General features: G+C 35.6%; 1 protein-coding gene across 3 annotated transcripts in view; it reads right to left on the minus strand.

The window, feature by feature from the left end:
* ldlrad4b (low density lipoprotein receptor class A domain containing 4b) overlaps positions 1–25,270 on the minus strand; it is a 647,819-nt gene that overhangs the window by 471,238 nt on the left and 151,311 nt on the right. The window contains exon 3 of one of the 3 annotated variants that reach the window (XM_030159285.1): positions 4,105–4,202. The exons of the other annotated variants lie outside the window; for them this stretch is intronic. The gene's annotated coding sequence lies outside the window, so the exon portion shown is untranslated. The remainder of the gene's footprint in view (positions 1–4,104; positions 4,203–25,270) is intronic. 3 annotated transcript variants of the gene reach the window in all.

Consider the following 25,270-nt stretch of genomic DNA (forward strand, 5'->3'; position numbering starts at 1 on the left):
ATGATGTATCGAACAGTGGGGTGAAATAATAACATAATAATACAGAAATAATGTCAACTCCAAACTTTCCTCTAAGTTTTAGAGCGAAAAAAGTAAAATTATGTGATGAAAATGTTTACATCTACAGACTATCCTTTAAAACAATGTAAATAACATGAACAAACTGAAATTTCTTAAGAAAACTAAGTGCAATTTTAACAATATCATGTCTCAGTTTATCATGTACACATGTACATTACAACTGACAGATCACAGTGGATCAACAAATACACAAAACATTTCATAACAGGCAGAATACTGGTAAACTTACACTTCAGACATTTCAAAATGTTCATATTTGTTCAGTTTATTCGTGTTTTTGTGAAATGTTAGTTTGCTTTATTGTAAATACAGTAAAATTACATGAAAATTTTTACATTTACAAAGAGAAAAATTGGGAGTTGTGAGTATTTATAGGTTATTATGATGATATTTTACTGATCCGACCCACTGGAGATTAAATTGGTCTGTATGTGGAACCTGAACTAAAATGATTAATATTAATAGTAATGTATAATAATAGTAATAGTAATGTATTATTGTGTTTATTCTGTTGTTTTACTTGGTATTTTTATTTCACTGTTTTTAATTGTACAGCTGTTTTTAAGTCTTTTTAATCTATTCTTGTATTTTAGCTGATTATTTTGCTTTTTTATTCTTCTGTACGACACTGTTTTTAAGTGTACACCGCTCTGCGTCTTTAATCTATTCTTGTATTTTATTCTTTTATTTTGTTTTTTCCCCTGTAAGTCGCTTTGAATAAAAGCGTCTGCCAAATGTATAAATGTAAATGAAATAGTGAGTTGCACTTCTTCCCACCCCTTTTCAGGCATGTAAATGGAACTATTGTGCTGCTCTGTCTAAGATTGTTATGATTGTTGATATTTGTATTAATATTTATGTTTGCTTGTTTGCATTTATGTTAAAATTCATTGCATGTCTGGAATAAATCACTAAATACAATAAATAAAGTAATTTTTGCATTTCACAAATTCATCCCGGGGGCCACACTGGACCCTTTGGGCCCCGGGCTGCATGTTTGAGACCTCTGGATTTGACTTTATTGATCCCACAACAGGAAAATTTAAGCAGCAACAGAATAAAGTACAAAAAAATAATCTTACATGCATAAGGATAGTGTAAAAAAACAAAATAATAACAATATAAAATCAAAAATAATAATAGCAATAAGAAACTAAAAACTAAGACTACAAAAAACCTACATTTTTTTAGTCCAAATATCAAAATATCAAATGGCATATAATAGAAATGCTAAATATGGTATAAGCACTAATGACATTTATTGCTTTATTGTTCATTCATAAGCAAAAGTAATCAGTTCTATTGCCAATTACTTCGCTCAACTCATTAACTGTGGCAATAAATAAATAAAGTCTAACTCTGCACACGAGGCTTCACAGTTCTACTCGGAAACTGTCGACCCGTTTTTAATAAATGTACAGTTTGGTACCAGGTCTGAACCAAACCTGCTAATTTCTAAATGGAGATAAGGCAGCGGCGAATGTTACTGGGCCAGTTAAAAAGATATTTACATCAGACATCTGTTGTGTTGCCTGGGGGTATTATTTTTCGTCTGGTACACGCTAACTGCCTTCTGCACAAAACAACCCGACCAAGACCAAACTGGTATCATTAAACTCCCAGTAAGACACACAACAAACCCGTTCTGTGTTGGTAATTTTTTTAGTGTGCAGTTGATTAAATTTATGATTTTAATTCTGGCATTATCTTGTTTCAACAATCTGCGCTTTGTCCTTTAATTATTCTCAGAACAAACAGTTATTTTTTTTCAGCGATGGACTGTAACCACATAGAATCAAGTATTCGCGCTTTACTTGAACATTTTCATTTATTCCAGCATTTTACTTGTATTTTTCATCCACTTCCCGAATAGTGAAAATTGAACATTTGCACATAAAATCTTTGTGGATGTTTCTATAAACTGAAGCATAAACATGTTAATATTGTTGTGTTTGTTTTGATGTTTGTGATGAAGTTGCCAAAGGAGCAATTGCCAAAAGATTCTTCTGTGTTTCCACCTATTTTTATTTTTTTTTATGTCAATAGTTACAGCTTCTTCTTCAATATCAACATTTTTATGGCTGTTAAAAGTAGATTTTACTAGAATAACATGTGAGCTGAGCTGCTGGTTGAAGAACTGATAGATGGAAGGTCTATGCGCTTCAAAAATCTAAATCTGACCAAGGAAGCATATAAAATAACTGGATATAATGTAGCTAACTGATCAGTACCGGAATGATTCTAGTGAAACAGGTTTGTGTGGTATCCATGCACGTTTGTGATTTTCATATATTTTGAAAATGTTTCTGTCAGTAAAACATAATTTACTGTGAATTATACATTCATTTATTCATACATTTATTAAAATGAACTTTTCTACGACACACAACAGGTACAATCTCAACCAAAAAAGTAGGAACACAAGTATAAATGTACACACACTGGAAAAAATCTAAATCTTACCAAGTGTATTTTTCTCATTTTTAGTCAAAATATCTCATCACACTTAAAATAAGACATAATCACCAAAAGAATAACTTTTCAGTGAGATATAAGAACTTATTTTTAGACAATAGATCTGAAAAATCTTATTTCAAGAAATCTTACCAAGATCATTTTCACTTGTTGCATTGGTAGATTTTTTTGCTTAATTCAAGATTTTTTTTGCTTAATTCAATTTTTTTTTGCTTAATTCAAGATTTATTTATTTTTTGCTTCATTCAACATTTTTTTTGCTTAATTTAATTTTTTTTTTGCTAAATTCAACTTTTTTTTCTTAATTCAATTCGCGCATGTGCAATGAAAGTGGAATCGATAAGCAGAATCGTTAAGCAGGCAGGCAAATGATTCGAAGGAATCGAGCTACTGGGATCCGGTTCTCAAAAAGAACCGGTTCTAGACTCCCATCCCTACTCTTATGAGCAATTTTTGTTGCTATTATTATATTTGTCCAAACAAATGTGCCTTTAGTTGAACCAGGCATTAAAATGAACAAGAAATTGAAGAAAACAAGGGGTGGTCTAATAATTTTTTCCTCGACTGTATTACCCCTCTATCCCGTACTAAATTAAAAAATAGGGCCAATGGCCCTGTATCTTACCGGCCAAATTAAAAGCTTTGGGAAATGTATCCAGATGCCATTTATTATCACCCAGTTCTGTGTATTTATTCTATTACAGAAATAGCCCATGTTTTGCTCATATTCCAATCAGATCTGTAAAAAATTCAAATTCCAACTTGATATAATTGATACTGATTTATTGGATCAATCCACTTCCTATCTGTTATAATGGGAACATTTTTCAAAGTTGCACCAAATCCAGAATCAGATCTGGATCAAAGTAATTTCAATCCCTTGTGTTGACATCATCATACAGAAGCTGTATAACAAGTTTGAAGTCAATCAGAACTGGAGTTTGGGAGAAGAAGACGATTCAAAGTTTTTTCCCCATAAGAGCTCATGTTAAATTTTGCGTCAGTTCCAGATCCAGAAGAAGATCCTGATCAGCATGTGGACATTATGTTTTGGTCATCTCCCCATCAGGGCTGGACTGGAGAAATTTACACTGGATATCATTTATATTTACTGAGTTATTACATCCATCCACTTCCTATCTGTTATAATGGGGACATTTTTCAAAGTTGCACCAAATCCAGAATCAGATCCGGATCCAAATAATTTCACTAACTTTTGTTGACATCATCATAAAGAAGCTGCAGACCAAGTTTGAAGTCAATCGGAATTGTAGTTTCGGAGAAGACGAGTGAAATTTTTGTAACGGACGACAGACGCCACATGACGACAATAGTTTACGACATGTCGGCCGATAAGCTAAAAATGAGTCAGTTTCCTGGTGTGTCCATGCGTCTTTGGTCGAGGGTGGATGTTTGGGTCTTCATGGGTTAACTCCGTGTGTTATGTAGGATTCCATTTCAGAAGCTAAAGGGTTAAACTATATGCAACAGTGATTCTTTTTATGTAAATGAACAGATGATCTGCTGTGTGTTTTTCTCTGTCCTAACCTTTGCGCTGACCCCTGTCGTCCCCTCCTGTTTTCTTCACGCCTTTGTTTCCATGCGCTCACAGTGGATCATGTTTCAGTGATGCCAGTAAAGTATCTCTGATTGAGACAGACACAAGAGGGAGGGAAGGGGGGGGGGGGAGTCAAAATAAAGATGACTGAAGACAGAAACGTGAGAAGGTGATCTGCTTGCCTCATCATACCTCCGTCCTCACCTTTTCCTCCTTCATACCTGTGCACTTCTGTGAAAGTATTTCTGCGTTTAATCCCCTCCCCCTCCCCCTGACTTCCCCCTTTCGCTTCTCGCTCTTATTCAGACAAGCCTCATTGACCTCGCCGGCGCTTTCACCCCACTCAAACTTCGCTGTTTCTTCTGTACATCTCACTTTTTTTTTCCCTTTTACGCTTCATCTCAGATCTGAAAACTTCAAACGACTCCCACCGAAGGGGGCCTTTGTGTCGTGTCTCGTTCAGACCGAGGTTATAATAGTTTTGGATTTTTCATTCTAGTTTAGTTTTATTTAGTTTTGACTTTTTTTTTTCTCTAATTCCATTAGTTTTAATTCGATTTCAGAGCAGGTTTGCTAGTTTTTATTAGTCTTCGTTTTTTTCTAAATGCTTAGTTTTAGTTTAGTTTTTTCAGATCTTTTATCTTCCTCGCCGTCGTATTCAAATAAATCCCATGCAGAACTTTCTCCCAGCTTTAGTCTCCAGGTTCCCAGGTAGAGTGGGGACCAGAAGTGTCAGATCGTGAAGTGTTGTACGGTGCCGCTAGCTAAAATTGCGTGAGCTAAATAAATCGATTTCATTAATCCGACATTGACAAAGACAAAAACTAAGGGAATTTTATCCGTAATTTTTTATGTTTTAGTTTTTAGTTAGACTTTTATTCTCTAATTCAGTTAGTTTTAATTACTTTTTAGAGCAGGTTTGCTAGTTTTTATTAGCTTTTGTTTTTTTCTAGATGCTTATTTTTAGTAATAGTTTTAGTATTTTCATATCTTTTCTCTTCTCCGTCATATTCAAATAAATCCCAGACAGGACTCTGCTGTTTTCTACCAGCTTTAGTCTCCATGTTTCCAGGTAGAGTGGGGACCAGAAGACGACTGGAAACCACAAGTGAACACAAGTGTCGGACTGTGAAGTGTCGTACGGTGCCACCAGCTAAATAGATCGATTTCATATCAATCTGACATTGACAAAGACAAAAATGAAGGGAATTTTATCCATAATTTTTATACCTTTTAGTTTTTAGTTAGACTTTTTTTCTCTAATTCAGTTAGTTTTAATTAGTTTTTAGAGCAGGTTTGCTAGTTTTTGTTTTTTTCTAGATGCTTATTTTCAGTATTAGTTTTTGTTTTTTCATATCTTTTCTCTTTCTCGTATTCAAATAAATCCCAGACAGGACTCTGCTGTTTTCTCCCAACTTTAGTCTCCATGTTTCCAGGTAGAGTGGGGACCAGAAGACGACTCTAAACCACAAGTGACGAGAAGTGTCGGACTGTGAAGTGTCATACGGTGCCGCTAGCTGAAATTGCACGAGCTAAATAAACCAATTTCATATCAATCTGACACTGACAAAGACAAAAACTAAGGGAATTTTATCCCTAATTTTTATATGTTTTAGTTTTTAGGTAGACTTTTTTTCTCTAATTCAGTTAGTTTTAACTAGTTTTTAGAGCAGGTTTGCTAGTTTTTATTTTTTTCCAGATGCTTATTTTTAGTATTTTAGTTTTTTCATATCTTTTCTCTTCTCCTTCGTTTTCAAATAAATCCCAGACAGGACTCTGCTGTTTTCTCCCAACTTTAGTCTCCATGTTTCCAGGTAGAGTGGAGACCAGAAGATGACTGGAAACCACAAGTGACAACAAGTGTCGGACTGTGAAGTGTCATACGGTGCCGCTAGCTAAAATTGCGCAAGCTAAATAAATCAATTTCATATCAATCTGACATTGACAAAGACAAAAACAAAGGGAATTTTATCCATAATTTTTTATGTTTTAGTTTTTAGTTAGACTTTTTTTCTCTAATTCAGTTAGTTTTAATTAGTTTTTAGAGCAGGTTTACTAGTTTTTATTAGTTTTTGTTTTTTTCTAGATGCTTATTTTTAGTATTAGTTTTAGTTTTTTCATATCTTTTCTCTTCTCTGTCGTCGTATTCAAATAAATCCCAGACAGGACTCTGCTGCTTTCTCCCAACTTTAGTCTCCATGTTTCCAGGTAGAGTGGGGACCAGAAGACGACTGGAAACCACAAGTGAACACAAGTGACAGACTGTGAAGTGTCGTACGGTGCCACCAGCTAAATAAATTGATTTCATATCAATCCGACATTGACAAAGACAAAAATTAAGGGAATTTTGTCCATAATTTTTATACGTTTTAATCAGTTTTGTAAGCACACAATACAGTTCCAGTTATCGTTTTTTTCTTTTAATTATAGTCTTTATCTATTTCAGTTAACGAAAATGTTTTTTCAATTCTAGTTTTCGTCATTTCGTTAGTTTTTGTTAATGATAATAACCTTGGCTCAGACTTTGGGAGTTTCTATACCGAACACTAGCTACCGTGTGACTCCATTTAGTGTGTGTTTGTAACCACCAAACACTAGCGGAGTGTAACAAAGCTTTGGGTTCGAATGACCTTTTCTGGAGTGCATTTTGAAGCCGTGCACTGATGAGAGCAGTCTGCACCACACTCACTCTTTAAATCCTAATTCTCATGCCTGATGGATAACAAAATCACAAGCTTTGGTCACACTGCCTGTTTTTCTCTGAACTCTGCTATTAAAATGTTTAATATAGCCTTGGGCTCTTGCTACCGCTTTGATCCTCACTGAGGTTTTTCAGGAAGTATTTTGACGCCAGTGCGGCTAATCACTCTTGAAATCAATACATGCACCTTATCCTTTTTATGCCTGCACTCATTGTCTAGTAGCCCTTCTTGAAACATGAAGTGTTACTAAAACTGAACCCTTGAAAAACTCCATCATATGTCCAGTCATATTCCTGATACATGTACTAAATGCCAAGATAATAAAGGAACTCTTATTCACTGTCTATGGGAATGTTCAAAGATACAAAGATTCTAGAAGGAGGTCATCAATTGTATGTCTGAGGTATTTAACATCAAGATTCCATTTTGTTCTAAATTTTGTATACTGGGAAAATACCCTGAGGATTTCACACATACTAACAAACAAACTAAGGTGTTGGACTTTGGACTGTTCCATGTCAGGAGAGCAAGGTTATTATCGTTAACGAAAACTAACGAAATGACGAAAACTAGAACTGAGAAAACATTTTCGTTAACTGAAATAAATAAAAACTATAACACTGGGTTACAAAAAATTGTTTTTTGCAAGTTGTCTAGGTTTTTTCAGCTGAATTAGGACCATTTTGCACCGCTAAATCCAAAAATGACATCTGTTTTTCTCGATCAGGTCAGGTTTTTTTGCTAATTCGAATTTGAAAAATTTGATCTTCTCACAAAATTGATTACATTTTTGTGACTTTATCAGTTGATTTTTTTATATAGTTCTCACCCAAAATAGGTTTTAAGAGAAAAAAAATCATTTTCTAACAGGATTCCTGTTAGGTACAATGGTGTATTCACCGCAGATGTAGCAGAATACGTCAGGCTTATTTTTGCAAGATCTTCTAGTCCAAGCCATTTCATTCACCTGTAATATTAAAAAAAAAGACATTAATCATAAATTAGCAAAAGTAAAATCTTCAGAACTCGTTTATTGCAAGAAATATGAAAGAATTTTGTATCATATGATGTGAAAATGCCCATAAATGTAAGCAAAAATGTTAAAAAGCCAATACGTAGCATAGTTGAGAAAGTTGACCTGATTGAGCAAAATTAATGTGATTTTTGGATTCAGCACACCAAAATTATCCTAAATCAGCTCAAAAAACTTAAACAATAAATTTGTTGTTGACCAGTGCAATTAAAAGAAAAAAACATAACTACCTGAAACTGTATTGTGTGCTTATAAAACTAACTAAAACATATTAAAATTATGGATAAAATTCCCTTCGTTTTCGTTTTTGTCAATGGCGGATTGATATGAAATTGATTTATTTCACTCCATCAATTTTAGCTAGTAGCACCATACGGTACTTCACGGTCCATCACCTGGTTTAGAGTCGTCTTCTGGTCCCCACTCTACCTGGAAACATGGAGACTAAAGCAGCAGAGTCCTGTATGGGATATATGTAAATACAACGGAGAAGAGGAAGAAACATATAAAAAAAACCTAAACTAAAACTAAGCATTTAGAGAAAAACAAAAACTAATAAAAAGCTAGCAAACCTGCTCTAAAATGAATTAAAACTAACTGAATTAGAGAAAAAAAAGTCAAAAATAAAGAAAACTAAACTATAATGAAAAATCCAAAACTATTATAACCTTGCAGGAGTTATGGCTTTGAACTGGAAGAGCACGGAAGCTCCTTCTATGAAGCAACGGATAAAAGAACTATCAGAGTGCATGGGACTGGGAAGACTGACATACATTACCAAAGGAAAACTGGAGGAATTTGTACAGTTATGGGAACCTTATATGAACATTATGGTATCTGGAAAATAGAGACATGTCATACAAATTATCATTGTTTCATTTGATTCATTTATTTATTTTAAATTATTATCATGACTGCTGTATTTTAACCCTTTTATGCATGAATTATGAGAACCTCAGTCAATTTTTTTTTTCTAGAGTGATTTTATTCCTCTTTAGGCATGAAAAAAAACAATGCAATTGAAATTTGTTTATGAACCTATTTTTCATGGAGTTACAGAAATGGACACTCAGCTGGACACCATGCGTTTAACCCTTTGATGCACGAATTATGAAAACCTTAGTCAAGATTTTTTTCCTGACTGTTTTTATTCCTCTTTAGGCATGAAAAAAACAATGAGAATGATTTTTTTTTTCTTAATTAACCTATTTGTCACAGAGTTACAAAAATGTCCACTCAGTTGGACACCATGTTTTTAATTTTTGAAGCAAAGAAACATGTATTTAAAACAATATCAAAGTGATATACTGTGTGAAAACTATGAAACAAAAGCATTTTTAATGTAGCTTATCTCATGTTTTCTCATCTTTTATCATACTCTAATACTAGTTCTTACTCACTTCATGGAGATAATATTTAAAAAAAACTTTTTGTTTAAGAAAACTGTTAATTTCAGTCTAATAATTTTTTAACAATTGCTAATTAGCAATTGATTTACACTCAATCATATTACTGCAGATCAGGTTTATCAAGAGCATAAAGTTAATAGTATGAATGTCAGTGTATGGGATGGTGCATAAGTGTCCACTGTGTTGGCTGACATGGAATTAAAACAACAAAACCCATGAATATACAAGAGAACAGCTGGAGAAGAACTGTCCGCTGTAGTGACCAGTTTGCATGAAAGGGTTAATTTTTGAAGCAAAGAAACATCTATTTAAAGCCTATCATTAGAAAGTGATATACTGTATGAAAACTATGAAATAAAAACATTTTTAATGCCATTTTCTCACATTTTAGCGTGCTCTAATACTAGTTGTTACTCACTTCATGGAGATAATATGCAAAAAAAAAAAACTTTTTGTATAAGAAAACTTTTAATTACAGTCTAATAACAATCAACAATTAATTTAGTACAGATCAGGTTTATCAAGAACAGCAAAGTTAGTGTAATGGTATGAATTGCAGTGTTTGGGATGATGCATGAGTTTCCACTATATTGGCTGATATGGAACTAAAACAACAAAACCCATGAATATGCAAGAGAACAGCTGTCCACTGCAGTGACCACGATGCATGAAAGGGTTAATATTTATTTATTTATTCATTTATTTATTCATTCATTCATTATCTGAACCCGCTTTATCCTCACTAGGGTCATGGGGGTCGCTTGGAGCCTATCCCAGCTACATAGGGGCGAAGGCGGGGTACACCCTGGACAAGTCGCCAGTTCATCGCAGGGCTGAACATACAGAGACAAACAATCACTCTCACAGTCACACCTATGGGCAATTTAGATTAACCAATTAACCTATTAGTGCATGTGTTTGGATGGTGGGAGGAAGCCGGAGTACCCGAAGAGAACCCACGCATTTATTTATTTATTATTTTTTTATTTTACTTTATTTTATTTTTTTCGACATATATGTACACAGTTTCATAAGAATATATGTATGTATTTATATATATATATATATATATATATATATATATATATATATATGTATATTTATATATCATTTGGTGCAAGTCTACGTGGTGTGAATGGGTGTGTGTATGAGTGATTATGTTGTTTTGATTCGTGTATGTTATGTAAAACTTAAATATCAATAAAAATATTGTGGAAAAAAAAAAGTGTTACTAAAACTGTAGGTTGACTGACTGTAGGATTCTGTCTTCAAACTTTCCCAGAGCTGGGTTTTAACAATCTGAAACTCTACTTTTCTTTTTCACCCTCTCTCTCTCTCTCTCTCTCTCTCTCTCTCTCGCTGTGTCTGTCCTCTCCCTCCCGTCTTTGTCCTGGCGTCGCATACCAAAGAGCTCAGGACAGGACGTGCTTCATATCTGCAGCCAAACCCTGGACTCCTGTTCTGCTGCGGTAAAGAGCAGCTCAATTCGACCCCAGTCTGCCAAGGCTGCGTTCCGAACGGCTGAATAAATCACCTTTTTTTTTTTTTTTTCTGAAAATGATGAGGACGAGGGGAACGGTTTGCGAGCCGTCTGCCGTCTCCGCAGAAGAGCCGATCTTCTCGTATCTGTGCAGAAACGCAACATATTTATGAACGATAACCTTCCGGCGAGAGAGGAGAGAAGGTTCACTATCAGACATTTGGTTTCCTCCTCCTCCGAAGAGTCATACACCACAAACGACGAGCGGGTTCAAGTGTAGATCTGATAGGGCCAGGCGACTAGCCAGAGATGCTTTTGCCAATCAATGTCATCATGAAACGTACACACACTTCTACGTACAGTAAGACTGTGTGTGGAAGAGTCGTGAGATGATTTGTGCAGCTTGAGGGTTTTTTTTTTTGTTTTTTTTTTTTTCAGTCTAGTGTTATCTGAGTTGTCAGGCAGGCAGATCTGCAGCACAGGAGAACGTGGCTTGAGTAGAAAACAGACACACTGTCAGGATAAGCATGTGCGAGGAAAAGAACGTGTACGTGTGTTTAGCTACAATGAAGAAGCTCTCAAAAGAAACTGCAAGGCTTAAAAATTAAGGAGATGATCTGGTGAAATATTTTTAACAGTCAGCTATTTCATTGAAAACAGGTGGTATTTTGTACTCAATTTAAAAACTGCACACACACACACACACACACACACAATGGGCATAGACTCAGTGTGGAACAGCCTGTGGAAATCACACCTGTCGTGGATCTAAACAGGAGTCGTTTAAAGCAGGAATGGATGCTTGTTAAATTAAGAGTTACAATTAAGTCTGAAATGTGCAAAATTTCCCCAGCCCCTGTATGTTTGGTTTAAAAATACCCAGACTAAATATCCAAAAACACATAAAACACACTGAACAAAAGCTGCAAATACCAAAACCGACTGGAGCTCAAAACACAGGAGAACATTTAGAAAGACCAGCGCAGACTTGGCTGCATTTTCACCGATTCATCTGTCGTTGATTTTCTTGAATAATCAATTGGCTGTTGTTGAAAACAGTGAAAAATGTTGATCAGTGATTTCCAGTAACACAGTAAAGACACCAGAAAATATCCATATTTAAGAGACTTTAAGACCCAAACAGCCACTGACGACCAAAAGCATCTACTGATCTAAACTGTTAAACACCTGTTGATCCACTAAATCTATCAATACATGTCAATAACTGGTGTAAAATACAGTTTTTCATCTTTTCATGGTCATCAGATATGACCCATTTGGATGTTCAGAGGCTTCGTAGTTACCATGGAAACACCGTCATCTTCTACAACATTGATTCACCAGTAAAACCCATGGAGCTGAATCAAGGACAGTAGACGGACATATTTGTTTGTAATTCAGTTAAAAAGCCACTTTGTTCTTCAGTTTTCTCTGTTTCTTATATAATATCCCTCAACTTTATTCAGAGATTTTATGAACATCTACATGATCACTGAATTAAATACAGGAAAATACATGATATTCACTGAAAAAAATGCAAAATACAGTGGATAATATTATAATAAATGGTGATAAATCACTTAAGAAAGGTTAAATCTAGAGAAAAATTTGTTTGGGAACTGCCACAAAAGTAGCCCTAGGACTTTATGGGTTAAACTTACTCAAATCCATCCAAAATACTCAGTCAACTTCACAGTTTACATCTACGCCATGAATCCTCACAACACTGAAATTCCTGCAAATTTTAATGACCACACATGTGCATTTGTTTCTCTGTTTAGATCCAATCTGACATACGTGAAGTGTGAACAGCAGGAAAAAACACACATTTCAGGGAAAAAACTGTTTCTATAAACCAAAAAGGTTGCATTTAGTTTGTCCTCCCTTTGCACTTAACATGTCTTTGAGATTTTATGTACTACTTTTCTGATGTTTTATACCAAGTTTCATTCAACACATGTCAGATATCTCTGATTGTTTGTGCTGCTTCTTGTCATGGGGTCAGAGGTCACACTAAATAGTGACTTTAACCTTTCCAATTCATTTAGTTTAGTTTTTGTCTTTTAAGGCAAAGAGAATAAGAAATAAATATATATGCTCATTTTAACACTGCAAAAACAATAAAGCTAAAGGTAGACTGAGGCGACGTTCAGACAGCAGGTCTTAATGCACAATTCAGATTTTTTGGTGAAATCCAATTTTTTTGTGTGCTCGTTCATATTAGACATTAAATGTGACTTCGATCAGTTTTGAGTCTGAACTGAATGCGACCCTGAAGTGACCCACATGCAAAAAAGATGTAATACATGACCACGCAGACACGCACTGTGTTTATGGAAGAAAATATGTTTTTCCCGCTGCTTCTTCTCCTGGGACTCAGAATTGTGACGTTTGTCGCGTTTCAATGAGGTAAAGGTCAGATAAATGTGACCTGGCCGTTCAAACTTAAGTCGCATTGCAAAATATCGGATACATATCGGATTTACAGTATTGTACAGGAAACTCTTTTAGAGGTAGTTCTTCAGTTATTTAGCAAGTGTCTTTTAGAGTATATACACTAACCTTAATGTTAACCTGGCTACTAACCCACTGATGTGTTGTGTTTTGGTCTGTCTGTTTTTTGTCTTCTTGTGCTGTATGTAAAACTGCGGAATACTTGAATTTCCCTCGGGATTAATAAAGTATCTGTCTATCTATCTATCTATCTATCTATAGGACAAATATGAAAGTGGCCTATGTCGGATTTGATAAAATCGTATTTGTGTTGTTCAAACTGTCTTTAACAGATCAGATAAAGGTCACATATGGGCAAAAAAATCTCATTTGGGCCACATCAGCTTGCAGTCTGAATGTAGCCTCAGACTTTTACGCAGACATGTAGGTGGCTCTGATGATACAGTCGTGGAAAAATGTATTAAACCACCCCTTATATATGATATATGATATCTATCCATTTTCCATGGTTTTCTTGATAATAAGCAAAATCACTTCAGTTTTTACATCAGTATCTATGGCATTGTACTGACAAAAACAGTGCTTTTATTCATTCCATGTTTCCTTTTCTGTCTGTTTTTGTCCCATGATACACGCAGGAGTTAGTACTGGATTGCATAACCATTGTTTTTGATGGTCTAACAATTTTTTCCACGACTGTATGATTCAACTCTGACCAAGAGTAAACGTCACTGTAGTCACAAACCCTTGCAGAAACCTCTGTAACACTGTAGCAAAGCAGTAAACCAGCAGAGGCCAGTGGAAGGCAGCAGAAAAAAATAAAGAAATTAACCTCTTTAACCCTAGACTCCTTTAAATGAACATTAGAGAAAAAATGTCGAAAATTTAGAGGATCAAAATCCTGCAGCTCTGATACAAAGCCTCCAAAACAACCTGACCAGAAGAGTCTGATATGCTGCCTCGAGAGACATCATTTGGGGTAATTTATTTTAGTCATAAAAATGTTTTCTATTTGCATGTGCAGCAGACTGTAAACAGACCTTGTTGAGTCAGAGACGCTTAAGTCAAAAATATGAAGGAGCTCAGAGTGGATCCGGCAATCAGACGGTTGGAAGGAGTGGTAGAAGAAGAGTTCAGATCCTTTACACAAGAGAAAATAATGTGTGAAAAGAAGTCACTATGTACAAGTCTTTAAAAATAGCCACTATGTATTCAAAGGGATCCCGGTTTATTTATGTATGTCATGTTTCACATCGGTGCAAGTTTAAGCTCAGGTGGTTTACAGTTGTTCTATGTAGTACTGTAGTAGGTGCAGGACACAGCGTTATGAAAACAGTTTCGCTCCTGTCGCTGTCACTGAGCTCAATAAGACATAGTGACATTGCACTTTATTTACTGATTTAGTTATTTATCCTATTTCTTTGCTCTATTTATTACACTGGGGAACACTTTTTCAGTAACTTTGAGTTGCATTGGATATTTTAACTGATTCTGAAGGAGTTTTAGGCACTGATTTCAAATCTGAAATGAGTTTTTCTCCACAAGCTCTAGTTTGTATGCAATTTGAGGTTAATGAAATTGTACAAATGTGAACTTGCGTAAACCATGTATAAGCATTTTCACGTCCATATATATAGATAGCTTCTAATATTTTGATCATTCTTCTTTTGTTCCAGTTCAAACATGGCTTCTATAAAGAGACATCATTGCAGAAACAAGCAGTCTACAGTGTGTTCTTTTACATAATGACAATGTTTATGGAGCAGTACCTGTCGGTCACTCAGTGCATTTGCGGGAAGACGATGATGCTATGAGAATGGTCATGGACTTATTAAAGTATCATGAGCACAACTGGATCATTTGTGTAGACTTAAAGATGGTCAACTTTCTTCTTGGACAACAGAAAGGTTTCACCAAGTTTCCATGTTTCCTCTGTATGTGGGACAGCCGAGCACGAGACAGACATTGGGTCCAGAAGGACTGGCCTATTCGTGACACCCTTGAAGCAGGCATGCCAAATATCGTACAAGACCCAATTGTAAACAGAGATAAGATCATCTTTCCTCCTCTTCACATCAAATTAGGTTTGATGAAGCAATTTGTCAAGGCACTGGAAACAGAAGGTGACTGTTTCCAACACATCATCACAGCTTTACCAGGGTTATCATTTGAGAAGATCAAAGCAGGCGTGTTTGATGGCCCACAGATTCGAACCCTAATTCGTGATGATCAGTTTGTTGCTAAGATGACCGCATTAGAAAAGGCAGCATGGTTATCCTTTGTGGCAGTCGTTCAGAACTTCCTTGGAAACAATAAGGCGGAGAACTACAGTGAACTTGTGAACAGAATGCTCCTTGCTTTTCGTGATCTCGGGTGCAACATGAGCATCAAGCTTCATTTTTTGAACAGCCACCTTGATCAGTTCCCTGACAACCTGGGGGCTGTGAGTGACAAACAAGGAGAACGATTCCACCAAGACCTAAAGATCATGGAAGAACGCTACCAAGGGCGCTGGGACAAAAGTATGATGGCTGACTACTGCTGGAGCATTAAACGAGACTGCCCAGATGAAGTGTACAAACGCAAAAGTTACAAACGCAAATTCCTGCCTGACTAAAATACACAAAGAAAACTGATACGCTCCCATCAGCTGTGGTGATGTTCTGAAGGATGCTAATCTAACTTTGGGATAGAGATTGATGTTTTCTAAGAAACGCTTTCAGAAAATACGGCACAACCAACAATAGTGTAATTTACTCTCAAATCACATTTTAATGTTCTGTTTCTTTTGCCTTAATAAATGTACAGAAATGACTTTCATACCGTTTTAAGATTCAAGTGAACAAAAGAATTGTGGCTGATATTGCAATTTCCTATAATAACGAAAAATTTAAAAAATAAATAACAATGTCAAATTGCATAAAATATGTAGCTTGCAGACAAAAACAGACTTCAGATTTGAAATCAGCACACTCAAATTGACTATAGAAAAGTCTTTTTTTTAAATGCAACAAAATGAGTGTTCCCCAGTGTTATTATTGTGACTTCTAATTTTTAATTTTATGTTCTTATCCTGGTTTTTATCCCAGAGAGTGTTTTTATCTTCTTGAGGTTTTTATTGTGTTTTATTACATCTTGTTTTTATTTATTTGATATTATTTATTTATTTTATACTTTTACTGATCCATGCTGCTATACTGATGAATGGTGGAAAACTCAGCACTTTTTGTCTTGACACTTGATCAAGTACCTGCCAAACAGGCTCAATGTGCGTTTTGTGGTAATGCGAAACGCAATTCACTGTGTCTGCAAAACAAATCCACCCACGGGTATAAATAAATTAACCTTGAACCTTGAACCTTGAACTGATATTACAATCGCTCACCAACAGGGGGCAGTCTGAATAAAGTACAGAGCTCATTGTTTACGCACATCTGTATTATAGTATCATCAAGTTTTCTTCTTCAAATTAAATGCTTATTTTAACAGTGGCTCATAATAACACTGTGTCTTACAATCTTCCCGTCCTGCATCAGCTGATAGTTTACATCATAGCTCTGTTAGCTTAGCTCTGTTTTTAGACAGAAAATGACAAAGGCTGACGATCATGAGGAATAAATTATGGGTTTCTCTGAATTTTAATGTATTTGGACATTTGATTTAATAAATGCACATGAGGCATTTGCAACATATGTAACACACACCTAGTTAGATTTAGATACTTTAATCCATATACGGCTTAAAAAGGTTAAAATGTAGTCTTGACATTCCCAATTCTCACCAGCAGGGGGCAGTCTGTTACCAGAACACACTCAGTTCAACCAAAATCACCAATGAATCAATACTACACTACAAACAAAAAGTTAAGAATATTTTTTAATTTTTGGGTTATTTTTTTCAGTTGGTATTTTTGCACAGTGCTTTTTACTTTTTGTGTGAGTGAACTGAATTGAAACCAATTTTTTTTTAATGACAAGACATAGTTTTATTTACAAATGGCAAAAATGACAAAAAAACGACAAAAAAAAGAAATATCCCTAACTTTTTATTTGTAGTGTATGTAGCGCATCCACAGACTGTACCACTCACTGAATAAAGTAAAAGCTCCTTGTTTACACACATCTGTATTATGGTATCATCAAGTTTTCTTTGTTAAACTATAACTCACAGATGCTTATTTTTACAGTCGCTCATAATAATGTCCTATAATCTTAACGTCCTGCAGCAGCTGATAGTTTACATTATAGCTCTGTTAGCTTCGCTCTGTTTTCAAACAGAAAACAGCTACAGTAAAATCATAAATCATCTCCAATTTCTGTACAGTTTATGTTGCCAATAGTCACACTAAAGATCTACTTGGAATTGAATAAACAAGGTCAGAACTGTCACAGTTTAGTCTGAACTGTGGACCAACAAACGGCAACTTAGCAAAGATAATAACATCACATAATAACTTTATACAGACACAGAAAAAATTATTAGACCATCAAAAGTCACAAAAACAATAGTTATGCAATCCAGTCCTAACTCCTGTGTGTATCATGTGACTAAAACAGACAGAAAAGAAAACATGGAATGCCTAAAAGCACTGTTTTTGTCTGTACAATGCCATAGATATTGATGTAAGAACTGAAGTGATTTTGGTTATTATTAAGAAAACATGAAAAATGGATAGATATCAGCTCTGAAATTAAACTACTATGAGCTATTTTTGTTGTTATCATTACATTTGTCCAAACAAATGTACCTTTAGTTGTACCAGGCATTAAAAAGAACAAGAAATTGGAGAAAACAAGGGGTGGTTTAATAATTTTTTCCATGACTGTACCTTCATAATCCTCAGAATCAAACTCAAACGTATTGGAGAAACACTGACATCATTCTTTTTTGCTGTGCTTCTGTTTTTATCACTTCATTTCTTTGACCCTAAAAGATGTTTTTTTTTATGTTTTTTCATCCTCACCTCATCACATTGCGCCACTTTTGAGTTGAGTTTTCAATGCACTGGGCAGACTCAAGGCCACAGGGACTCACTACTCCCTCTAGTGGTCACATAAATCATCCGTCACTGGAAATAAATTCAGGTCATTCTTTACAATCCAATACATGTTTGGCAGAACTTCCCAGCTCTTTATTCTAAATACTGTAATGAGAATTTTAAGTCATTTTTAATTTTTGAAAGTAAAAATACCACATACAGACCCTGTAATTCCCAATCATGCAACATATTTTGTAAGATTATCATATATTCGAAGCGTCGCTGACCTATGAGAATCATCAGCTTTTCATGAGCTCATAAAAACAGCCCTATGATGATGCATTTTCAAACCAATCCAAGAGGGGTTTTATGGAGTTTATGTCACTTAAGAAGGAGGTGAATTTTCTCAACTCGTACAGGAAACACTCCATCCTTAAGTGTATCGTATGCATTAAAAATCAACACATTCAGAGTAGTTTTGATTGGACAGAAAGGGAATAAAAGCTGTCATTTGGAAAGTAACTAAAGATGAAGAGGCATAAAAAAGTACAGCATTTACCTCTGAGATGTAAAGGAGTAAAGTACAAGTACTACAAAGTGTACTTCAGCAGAGAGTCATAGAGGAACAGCACTAAGCCCTGTTAAACAACCTTGTAATGTATAGTAACACGTGACAGGCACAGATTGGATGTTACTCTACACAGCTGTGAAACCAGTCAAGCAATTTGCAAACAGTCGATGCATATCAACCAATGAGAAACGCCATGATTCATTTGCTTAAAATCAGAGCAATATCACTTCACATTACTCTTTCATTCATTAATGACAAAAACATGAAAAGAAACCAAAGAGGAGTTTTCATTTTGACAAGCCTTTTCAGCTCTGGCTTGACATTAATGTATGATTACATGACCTGTACAGATGGATTTTAAAACATCTGACGTTCAGAAACAGGAAGTTCTGATCACTTCACATCTTGATCATCCAACTGGACGTCCACCATCCTTTTAACGCTGAGCACAGAACATCATGAACTGGGCAATTTATGCAGATATTTACAAGGAATAGGGTAGTTTCATGGTGTATTACTTTTTTCATGACTAGATTTTTGCATGTGTTGTTTTGTGGCTTATCCAAGACACAGAAAAACACATAATATTGCATTTTAATTATCTGTATAAAATTCGCTTCACGGTGGTTTGTCAGTGTGAACACAGTTAAAACATAAAAAAGACAGTAAAAAGCAGCAGTTAAAAGCAAAATACGACACTAAAAAAAAAGTGCAATCAATGCTTGAGTTACAAAAAAGAAGTCATATTAAGAAACATAATAACTATAAAACACAAAATGGTGATTAAAACAAAGCTTTTAGTGTGAATGTGCATGTTGCTGAGTGTTAACAGTCTTGTGGCCTGTGGGGAAAAACTGTAAAACCTTGTGCTTGTTTTTGATTTAATGGGTCGATATTTCCTGCCATAATCGTCATATATAATGAAGGCTTTGATTAATAGAAGGTTTGCTTGGAGTCGCAAAATGAAATAATGCATGAAGTAATTAATCAGTGTATATTAAACACTGCAGAGCGTAAACAATTTTATTGCGCAAACGGCAACGTACAGTAGTAAAAATAGAACTTAAAAGTGTGCGGAGGGAATTTAATAATGCAACACCTAACATACCTAACAAATATACATTTTTAATATAGGTGTTGAAAGATAGTTTAGAAACACACTGTCAAAAAACAACTCATTAACAAACTGCATTCATCTAATTACTGAAGAAACAAATAAGCATTAAGTTTATGTATTCTCAAATTCAAAAAAAGTCAAACTCATTTTAGTTTAGATCTCCAGTGGGTCGGACCAGTAAGATAATAACATACGAACTTATACAGTTGTGGAAACAAATATTAGACCACTCTTGTTTGCTTTAATTTCTTGTTCATTTTACTGCCTGGCGCAACTAAAGGTACATTTGTTTGGACAAATATAATGATAACAACAAAAATAGCTCATAAGAGTTTAATTTCAGAGCTGATATCTATCCATTTTCCATGTTTTCTTCATAATAACCAAAATCACTTCAGTTCTTAAATCAAAATCTATGGCATTGTACTGACAAAAATATTCCATGTTTTCTTTTCTGTCTGTTTTAGTCACATAATACACACAGGAGTTAGTACTTGATTGCATAACTATTGTTTTTGGTGACTTTTGATGGTCTAATAATTTTTTCCGTGACTGTATATATTTATACATGGTACATATTACATACCAAACATATAAATATTGCTTCCTATGGTCGAAAACAAGCATATCATCCATTTCTGCCATATTAGCGATAAATCTAGAAATAATTTATCTAGTCTTGGAAATATTTCACAGTCATCCACATATTATCAACTCCAAGCATTTTCGCTATGTTTTAGAAAAGAAGTTAAATTATTAATTAACTAGAAGCACTTGGAGAGCGCAGGCCTCCGCCAAGGCAGATCAGTGCCCCGGATTTGGATGATTTCATATTATTCATGTTTTTAAAGGATAGTTAGTAGATGTTTGTATTTTCATAATTACCTCCGCCAAGGAGGTTATGTTTTTGTCGGCGTTGGTTTGTCTGTCTGTCCGTGTGCAAGATAACTCAAAAAGTTAAGGACGGATTTGGATGAAAATTTCAGGAAATGTTGATACTGGCACAATGAACAAAGGATTAAATTTTGGTGGTGATCAGGGGTGGGGGGGGGGGGGGGGGGGGCACTGATCTGCCTTGGCAGAGGTCTGCACTGTCTTTTCTAGAAACACACTCGCAGAGCGCAGACCTCCGCCAAGACAGATCAGTGGCCCCCCCCACCCCTCCACCCCCGATCACCACCAAAATTTAATCATTTGTTCCTTGTGCCAGTATCAACATTTCCTGAAATTTTCAACTTTGGAACAGTCTGGACATCAAACACAAGCAATGCCAAAATATAATTAAACTGCTACAAAATTATGGTCTGGTCCCAGTATAAAGATGGAGGGTCTTAATACTGATGTTCCATAAATACTCTGTCTTATATGTTCATGTGTGCTTGTTGTTCCTCATCTAGTTGGTCTGTGTTGTCCATTACCATCCGGTATTGTTCTTACCATCGCTGGTATGTGCGGCCCTTTACCATTAGTGCTATTGTAGTTTTTTGTTAGTTTTTTTTTCTTACCATTATTGGTATGTAATTATTGCTGTTCTTTACCACTTGTGGTATTGCAGTTTTTTTGTTTTTACCATTGTTGGTATGTAATTATTATCATGTAAGTTGATGGTTAACTGTTACCATGGTAACACCACCAGGAATGCACCTTGTTTCTATTTTTTTTTTTTTTTTTACACACATTTTGGTTATGCAGTGTAAATACTGTCAAATGAATTTATTCTAATTTGGTCTAGGCCTATTTTGTTCTATTTTGTTCATTGTTCTGGCTTGAAGTCGAAGGACAGGAGTGAGTATTTAAAATGTTATTATGTTCAGTTATTTGATGATGAGAATGGGGGTGGGATTAAATAAGTTTTTCTTCCCACTCCTTTTGAGTATAAATGAATGATTATTTCTTTTGTGTGTGTGTGTGTGTGTGAATTTGTTTGTATTCTATAAATGCTCGAAATAAACAATGAATGAATGAATGAATGAATGAAAAAGTCCTATTTTAATAATCCACCTCTTCATGGACAGACAGAAGAGTCTGATTTTGGATCTGAGGTACATCTTCCCGTCAACCCGTCAATTCAGGCAGCATTAAACTGTTGCTTTAGACACAACGGTGGAATGACTGACATTCAGCTCTGATGCTCTGATCAAACTAAAACACATTGATGGAGATGTTGAGTAGTGGCTTCTTTTTTTAAAACCAGCTGTGATTTAGTAAAATGTCAAGCAAATATGCATCAAAGCTCTGGAGAGGGCAAAACAAAAATGCAAATTACACACTTTTCCATAAACTGGACTGGAGTGAATGATTTAGCCTGCATGGTGTTACCAGCAGATGGCGCTGTAGATTACATTAGACATGGATCCAATAAACACAGTAGAAGAAGCAAATGTTCTGAGGTGGTTTTCCATCAAAAAGAGCATAGCAGTAATGAGGTGGGTCACCTGGTGGAGCACAGGGCGTCACTCCCCTTTTCTCTCGTAATCTCCACCTAATCGATCAAATAAAAGCAAAAAAGCCCAAAACTAAATCTGTTTTTTTTTCCAAAGGTGAGTCCACATGACCTTTTGTACCAGACATGTTTCAGTGGTGGATTTACCTACTGCCGCACCCCCCAACGTTTGAAATCTGCAGAAAAAACCCTGTAGTGCAAGGAATTACCTATTGAGCTACATGTCCGTTGGTCTATGTGCTGACCTATTTGCTATTTGATTGTTTTGGTGCTTTTCAGGATGTGACGTTTACATCTAAGGTTCAGGCTTAATTAAAATTAAAGTGTATATTGTGTTGTGAAATATGAACATAATGCACAGTATGTTCTGTTAAAGGGCTCATATTTTTGTAAACCCACTTTTATTAGTCTTTGGTTCATTTATTTGTGTATTTGGACCCTAATAGTTCAAAAAGTTTGAATTTGAACCCTCCAGGTGCTGCAAAGCTATCTTTATATTCATTTTGGCAAAAATCAAGAGGATTTCTACAACCTGTTTTAATTCCTGCTTAATTTGTTTGGTCTATAACTAGTTACGTCACGACATCTGCACATATAAGGTCAAGACTTCCAATGAACATTTCTCCGAGTACGACACAATTGTTTGTCAGCAGCAGCAGTTGGAGTAAAAACTGAAAATATGTCCAACCTTCGAGCCAATTACCTTAAATGTTCAGTTGTTGGTTGAACAGGACAGAGCAGCACAACCAACAACCTGAAGGGGGTGGGGCGTGAAATTGCACCTGTGCATTTAAAGGGCCAGCGCTCAAAATGACCTTTCTAGTGTCATTACTCAGAAATAAGGTTGAAGATGGACCTGTGGAGTTGAATTAATGAAGAATTCAGACCCAAGCAGAGCATTTACAGTTTATGGAGACCACAGGGAAAGGTTTTAAAATGTATAATTCCATTTAAAAAAGCAAAATATCACTCCTTTAACATAGCAAACAGTCCTACTGAGCAGGAATAGGACAAGTTGGAGAAGGATATCACATATGTATGTGACGTATTGCTGTGAGATTCAGTTGTAATGTTCAGATGAATGGATGAGAATGGTGAATTGCTATGTGAATAAATATGTGAACCATGGAAAATACCAATAAAAAGAGAACTGAAAACAAATAAATAAATAAATAAAAATTCTGTTGTTGGCCCTGACCGAGGCACTGGTAAAGATCTGAAGTTGGTCCTTCAGTACCTTCAATGGCAGCTCACTCCTAAGATACTAAGATGCTAATGCTAGGTGCTAACGCTAGGTACTGTATTCTTAAAAAAAAAAAAAAAAAAATAACAATTGGAATTTCCCCTTGTGGGACTAATAAAGCAATATCTTATCTTATCTTATCTTATCTTATCTTATCTTATCTTATATTAGGATGGATAAAAATGCAGCATCATTAAAAAAGTATTTTGCATTGAGTATAAAGCCACTAAAGTGAAACAAACATTTTACACAGTGACTGACTGTGATCTCTGACTTGCATAACTTGGTCCAGAATTATTTTTACCTTCAGAAAACACATGGTGGGTTTTTAATGTTTTGAGTATAATTATACCAATAACTTATACATCGCTTCTTTTTCACTAGAGAATATTAATTCCATTAATTGCTGCCAAGAAAGAAGCATTTTAAAAGATGGATCGGTTCATTTAATAAGGTTCCCGTCTCCATTTATCTGCACATACCTCTGTAGGTCTTCTAACAGTTAATAATATTATATAATTTACTGCTTATTTAAGCCTCACAGCCATTGTTTCAGCTATACTACAGTATGGCTGCATATGAAAAATTCATATCATATTTTATAGGAAATTAAAACTGGTATAGCCGCCACAGACCTTTATTCTAATTCACCCCCTTTCATTTGAGCTGCACAGCTTTGACAGGAAAACATGCACAAAACTGTTTCCTATATTAACTGCCATTCGCTGATACAAATGTGGGCATTTACAAATTCCTCCCTGTTTCTTCTAAATGCATTAACATAAAAATGGTATTTGCGGTTAATGTATTTAATATTTAATCTTCCTTTGGCTGACGATGTCTTTGTGTGTGTGTCGCCTGCATCTGTTGATTCTTGACTTTGATTTAGCTGCTTGCCGCATTGGTGCAATATCCCAGCGGAGGTTATTCAACATTCATTTCATCTCTCATCTATATGCTACAGTATGTATCTCAGGAGTATTTTTATGCCTCCAAAGTCTGTCTGGCAATTTGTGTTCAGCTGGTGCTCTCCAGTTCAATTGAAAAAGAATCACAGCATAAAGGAAGGATTCGTGCTTGAAGCCTGCAATGTACGGTTATTGATAGGATCCTAAACAGTTTAAGTCTGAACAGCTGGGACGCATCATATACTCCCCACCCCGCCTAAAGAGCACTCTGTCTGGTAAACAGACGTAAACGTTTCCAGCGTGCGTAGCGTCTCAGGTGAGCTCTGACAATAAGGTTCGTCGGCGCGAAGGGAAGACGTGGGATGCAGCCTGAAGCAGAGATCCTGTCTGGAAGAATGAAACTGATTAGCTGTGCTGGGAGGGGGATTGAGGAGCTGTTTTACTTCTGCCGTTCTCCAGGGTTGAGCACGCAGTTTCCATTCTTTGTGTGTTTAACAGCATCAGAAGAGCTGATGAATGGCCTATTTAACTAAACCTCCCCTATGAGCAAAAGTGAAACCACAAGAATGTGAAAGACAAAAAAAAAAATTTTAAAAATACGCTAACGACAGTTCATGCATGTTATTCAGACGACCTTGGCCGGCTCAGACCACATCTCCACTGCCTCTTCTCTCTCAGTGAATGAAACTGATTAAAACTCACAGAAGCACTGACCTGTACTGACTTAATACTGCACACGCTGGTTATGCTTATGGGTACAAATCAGCATTAGAAACCTGCAGGCGAAAAACCAAGCAGGCCATGATGATGGTCCACAC

This window comes from Sphaeramia orbicularis, chromosome 16, assembly GCF_902148855.1.
Source record: "Sphaeramia orbicularis chromosome 16, fSphaOr1.1, whole genome shotgun sequence".
In the NCBI taxonomy this organism is placed as follows: domain Eukaryota; kingdom Metazoa; phylum Chordata; class Actinopteri; order Kurtiformes; family Apogonidae; genus Sphaeramia; species Sphaeramia orbicularis.